Raw genomic sequence first — 6,063 nt, 5'->3', positions numbered from 1 at the left:
TTGGTGGTGGGAGAGGACCTATAATCAGCTATGTTAGCTTCATTATTGGTGCTGCTTGGTGACGTATTAAGCCTATTCAGTTCCAGTGAGGGGGAGGAGGAGGCAGGCAGAGGAAGTAGAGTGAGGTATTGGTGTATTGTATTGGCAAGGCTTTGGTTAGGTGGTGTAGTTGACACAGAGTAATGTAATGTATTTCTTGCACTTCATAAAGATTTTGTCAAATAAAAAAAGATAACTGTCCGATGCTTGAATAAGGATATTTCCGTTGTTGTAGAGGGATATTGCGCGATTGGCCTTGAAGACTGGTGGGGGTATTGCCATTCTTCAGAAACCGTGAGGAGTTGTCGTTATAGTTTGGATCCAGCAAGGAGGTTAAGACTCTTCTCCATTGGGCTCTTCTGTTAGTGAAGAAGATTAGGTCATTAGTAGCAATACCTTTTAAAGAGCAAAATTATACATCAGAGAACAGCATTTCGGGATGTCGTTTGAGTAGGTTATGATGGAAGTTCTTAGCTGAGTTTTTCAATAGATTGGGGGGGCTAGATAATTTTAAAAGCTTTAAGGCCCAACTGTGCCAACAGGTTGTTGTTGGGGCAGGCATTATTTGGAGCCATATTGGAACGGGAGGCAGATATGCATGAAGTTTTGAATTTGTGGATGAAATTTGCATAGGACTGCTATAAGAAAGGTCTACTGTAATTGTGTATAGGTTTAATATACCTTCTACAAGGCATAGAATGTAACATGCAGATCACAGATTTGTATTTTATGTGGCTAGCTCAGTGGGTTATTATTTGGTGGGTAGTATTATAATCCTACTAACATCACAGTGAGCTTTGTAACAACAACAATGCACTGCATTCAAACTGCAAGGCATCACTTTCGAATCTTATTGTTTTTTCTCAATCTTTGATTATTCTTAGGTTGAAAAAATGGTTAATGCCCCGGTTACTTACCGGTAATCTTCATTACTCCGAGTATAGTCTTCCTCGCCACATGAGTTACATAGTGAGCTTTAGCTCCACAACAGAACCCTCCAAAGCAAAAGAAACCACCTCCCACCCCCTCCCAACATGGCCGACCAGTCCCACCTGACCTCTATAAGAGGCGGGCCGGCCCAACCAATCAGCCTGATCTACCAAGCAAACAATGAAGCCGATAGCCAGACAGGGAGGGGGGGAGGGAACTCATGTGGCGAGGAAGACTATACTCGGAGTAATGAAGATTACCGGTAAGTAACCGGGGCATTACCTCCTCGTTAGTCTTCCTCGCCCCCTGAGTTACATAGTGAGCAAATACCCAAGCCAACAAGGCTTCATTGACCACCATAACAACAACACCACACGGTGATGCAGAGAAACCAACCCAAGGTTGATGTATAACAACTGAAAGAAAACAGGGATCACAGGAAACCTGAAATCAAGACATAAAGGAAAAGCAGGCCAGCCAGGAGACGCAGCACCAGCACTCCGAACGGCCCCAGCGAAGTCCCCCGGGACCGAAGAGTCCCACGAAAAAGGCGGGGGACGACACCGCCGACGCCCGACAAATCTCCACAGAGGAGACACCCTGAAGGGGGCCCAGGACACCGAGCCACTCCCCGTGGACCGACCCCGGACCCCCGCCGGATCCACCGAACCCAGCGAAGCGTAGGGAAGGATGCCAGCCTGTGTAAGCCCGCGAACCAAGGTGGAACGAGGGCTAGCGGCCCGAACGAACCGGGCCAAAGGACACCACACAGGTCATCCCACCGGGAAAGGAAAGACGTGCGGCCAAGAGAAGCCAAAACAGCACGCCGAACAACCAGCACGGACAAGGGAGGAACCTCGTTGGCCGGGAAAAGCGGTAAAGATACCACCTGAGTCCGAGGCCCCAGGGACGGAACCCCGAGAAGGACACGGGGGACATGCCGGAGGAACAACCCCGTCCGGCAAAACCCGCAAGAAGGGCGGGGAGCGGAGGAACGACCCCCGCACGCCCATCCGCCCAGCAGACACCATCGCCACCAGGGAAAACCACCTGAAAGGCGAGGAACCGCAAAGCCACCGAGGGCCGGGGCCCAAAAGGGCGGACCTCGAAGAGCTCGCAGAACGAGAGAGAAAACTCCTGTGGAACGCCTCATGAATTTGCGAGTCACCCATGCGCAGGGGCCCTGCAAATCTCCTCAGTAACGTTCCAATACTAGTATATGTGCAGCCGAAGCGAGCACCCAAGGGGGAGACCGGCAGAGCGCCCGTGGGCGAAGGAGAAATAACATCGGAGCCAAGCGAGCCACCAAGGAAACCAGGCCGTCGAACACCGGACTGTGGAAGGCCCGCAAGGCCGCCCACCGGGCCCACAGGAAAGAAGGGGCCACGTTCCAGGAACACCCCTCAGACCAGAAAACCAAGACCCGCAAGGGGACCACGGAGGCGGGGACAGCACCAAGCCGACCGCGCCAACGCGAGAAGGGCGCCCAGCGCCGGGCACAGGCATAGCACGTGGAAGACCTGCGGGAACCCCGTAGCAAGCCACAACCCCAAGCATCCGCCCAAGAACCGGGCCTGCCGAAGGAGGCAGGCCAGCCGACAAGAGCCGGCACAACACCGATGCCGAGAGCGGGGGACCCAACCATGGCATGGGAAGATCCGGGATCGGCCAGGAGGCTCGAACCGTCAGCTCGCCATAGGAGAGGGTACCCGGGGCGGCGGACCCCGCCGGGAACTAAAAACAGGAACGCACCACGACTTGCGTGGCAACCACGCGCGGGTGCCAGGCACCACACCACTGCAACGTTCCAAAATAAGGCCATGCGCTGCCGAGCCGAGCGCCCATGAGCACCCCGGCCCTGCCCAAGCGCATCCTGCCGAGGATCCGCGATCTCAGAGGGCACGGGGGAGACGCGTACAGCAGACCGAAAGGCCACGCGAAAGACAGGGAATAAGGACCCGGAAGGAGGAGTAGAACCCGGGCCGGAGGGCCGAGCCCCCCTCCGTGAACAGAGACCTCGGAGGCAGACCGAGCCGAGGCCCTAGGCGTCGAAACACCACCGGGGCAGGGCGAGACCATGCAACGAAGGCCAGACCCGACTCCGTCGGACCCCGTGGGAAGACAGCCCGAAGGGCCAGGACCGGTGACACCCCCACCAGGGCGCCCAACCCGACCAAGACCCGGGGCCCTAAGCACCGGCAAAAGGAATGCCACACGAAAACGTGCAGGGGCCAAGCCAGTCACCTCAACCAAGTTTAGTAAAAGTGCTGCCGAAGCGAGCACAGCAAAAAGACGGCCGGCCAGGAAGACATCCAGCAACCCCCGAAGCACGAGGTGCTGAGCGGCCGCAGGAGAACCCAACGACCTTCAAACGACCCGGCGCCAAAGGACGCCCCCCCCCTGAAAGAACCAGAGGGAAGTACCGGGACCAGGCACACACCCCCCCGAAGGAGGACAAGCCCGAGACGAGGACCGAAGGGACCACCGTACATAGGCCAGGAAGCCGACGGATGAGAGACACCGCCAGATGCGAAGCCTCATTCCCATGGGGGGGGACAAAAACGAGGCCGTGAGGAAGCACACGGCCAGACAGGGAACCCCAAGACCCCCACCCGGCGAATAAGATCCACCAGGCGGGCCAGGAGCACAGCTCCCCCCCCCGTTCGGGCCCGAAGGCAAGCCCAATGGAAGCACCCGCAACCGAGAGCGGGGACCCCCACACGCAGGCCGGCCCCACAGGCCAATCCATGGTCCCAGAAAAACCTACAGGAGAGACAATGGAAGGAGCGGGGACCCCAACCCGTCGAGACGGTGGGTACAAAATGGAAATCCAGTGATTGCAAAGCGCTCAGCTACCCGAAGGCATACCTTCACTGGGTGCCTTCGGGAAGATTCAGCAAGCTATTGCCCAGAGTCAAACGGTGCAGGGCCAACCTGCCTCCGGTGCCGGGGATTGAATCACTACCCCCGCGGAAATTCCGCAAGACCGGACAGCAAGCCCGAAGAGCCCAAGAACCGGGACAGCCACGTCCCAGGACGGTACGCAGCGGAGGCAACCGCCCCCCCCCCCCAGGGGACCCCCCGGAGCGAGAGGGCCGAAAAGTCAGTCCCTAAGGGTGAGACAGGGAGCGGCCGAACCAGCACGAGACCGGTAATCTCCGAAACTCGGGCCCGGACCCGCCGCAGGACCCCACCCATGCAAGGCGGGACGTCCTCACCTGAACTGCGCAGGGGCCAAGCCGGACTATACAGAAGCGCAACATGATGCGAAAATCGCGCACAACCCCCCCCGCAAGGGCACAAGGCGTAAGCACGAAAGCCGCTGTCTCATAACAAAACACATGGACTAGTAAGGTGCCCATTCACCCCTACGGGAATCTTGGCGCTGAATAATAGAGGTCAGCCAACGACATGGCAATAATCTCACTGACCACAGACGGCTGAAAGGCCGAGTGGGCCCGTCGGTATCTGAACCTGCGACCACGAGGTCAACACCAGCCCCTGCAGTAGACGCAGCAACCCACCGAGTCACTAGCCCCGGTAGTCCCCACCCGGCCAACCCCCTGAGGCCCAAGGAGGAGACCGTGGGGCCGACGCGGAGAGAAAGACAAAACCAGCCATGCCCAGAGGCAATAACTGATCCCTGGGATATCGAGTCCAAGCCCCGCCGAGGCGGGGAATCGAACCCCGGGCCAGACCTCTGCACCAGGGTCTGATTCGCTTCTTCACAGCCGCAGAACGGGATAACACGAGTGGAACACTCGCGACCGGCGCAACCAGACGGCCCAGGGCGAGTCCCCCCGGGCGCCAGAATATGGGACACGGACAAAAAGGAACCTGACCCCATGCAGCACCGTGCCCCCTCAGGGCGCGCCAGAAAAGCACAGTCACTCCGCGAATGAGACAACCACACAGGCCCTATGGCTGCCCGCCGAAGGAAGAAAACACTTCCCCTTCAACTCGAGTTGTATGCCAACCGCCGGGAATTACAGGGCACAAAAACTGTTAGAAAAGATCCACGTGGGATACCTCTACAGCATTGGCAGGATTCGAACCCTGGCCTGTGCGGCTGTCAGCACCGAAGGCCCAAGACTCACCAGTGAGCGATGCACCTCACAGGAAATGGAGCTCCGGACTCAGTATGCCGCGTTCCCACCGCTGCGGTATTCTCATGGAACGCTTCTGCCGGAGAAATCCAAGACCGAAGAAGGACAAACTCGGTCGCACCTGGCGGCAACCAGAACCCCGCCCCCGAGAGGCGGGAGGCGCCCGGAGCCAACCACAGCGCGGCAAACCGCCGCGGCCCGTAGGGCAGCCACAATCCACGAAGGAAGGCAGAGGCGAGACTCGGCAGCGACCCGCGTCCCCGCAGGAGGGGAGCGCCCGGTCCGGACCGCCTATCGACAAGAAGGTAGGTCTGGGACACCCCTTCTAGAAGTCGGACTCAGCTGCGCGTCCATTGTGCAGAAGCGCCGCTGACACAGGTATGGCCCCAGCGCGCCGCGCATAGCGAAACAAGCGGAACACGTATCCATGCCCATGCGTGTATCAAACCCCCTCGTGAGTCTCTCGCCGTACCGGGAGAAGACGAGGTACACACGCAGGCAGTGTCGCAGCGCCCTCTGTGCCTGAGGTTGTGTCCAAAAACATGGCGCAAACCCCTGGCGCACTATTCAAATGAAATACGAGTCCTTCACCGGACACGTCTTCATCAGCGCCAAATCACATAAGAGCCAACACTTCTATGACCCAGAAAGCTCTAGTGAGAATGTCTGTAAGCAGTGACAGATAGAGAACTCACTTATAAGAAGTGATCCGTCTCCGTGGGGCCGACAAATGTAAAAACTCATACACTTGAGACGGCTGAAAATGTGAGAGTCAGCGCCCCTCTCCACACTTCGTGGCATGCAGTCAGAGCGTAATACCAGTCGCATACCCAAACCGGGGAGCCAGGAACACAAGAAACACCTCAATTCGAGGTGTGTTACAAAAAATATCCACCTCGGGATTCCACAGCATTGGCAACCTTTGAGCTATAGCTCCTTAGTCCACCAGCATGCACAACACACAGGAGAAAGCGCAGAACCCAAAAAC

General features: G+C 57.6%; 1 non-coding gene across 1 annotated transcript; it reads right to left on the bottom strand.

Annotated features, from left to right (window-relative positions):
* Positions 1-2,102: 2,102 nt before the first annotated feature.
* On the bottom strand, positions 2,103-2,209 carry LOC147688701 (U6 spliceosomal RNA). Its single transcript, XR_015300834.1, has one exon. It is a non-coding gene; the product is annotated as a U6 spliceosomal RNA (small nuclear RNA).
* Between the last annotated feature and the right edge of the window lie 3,854 nt (positions 2,210-6,063).

The sequence above is a fragment of the Lissotriton vulgaris genome, chromosome 10 (assembly GCF_964263255.1).
Source record: "Lissotriton vulgaris chromosome 10, aLisVul1.2, whole genome shotgun sequence".
NCBI lineage: Eukaryota > Metazoa > Chordata > Amphibia > Caudata > Salamandridae > Lissotriton > Lissotriton vulgaris.
Note: the sequence above shows the minus strand (reverse complement) of the source record. Positions and strands in the feature narration are given on the sequence as shown.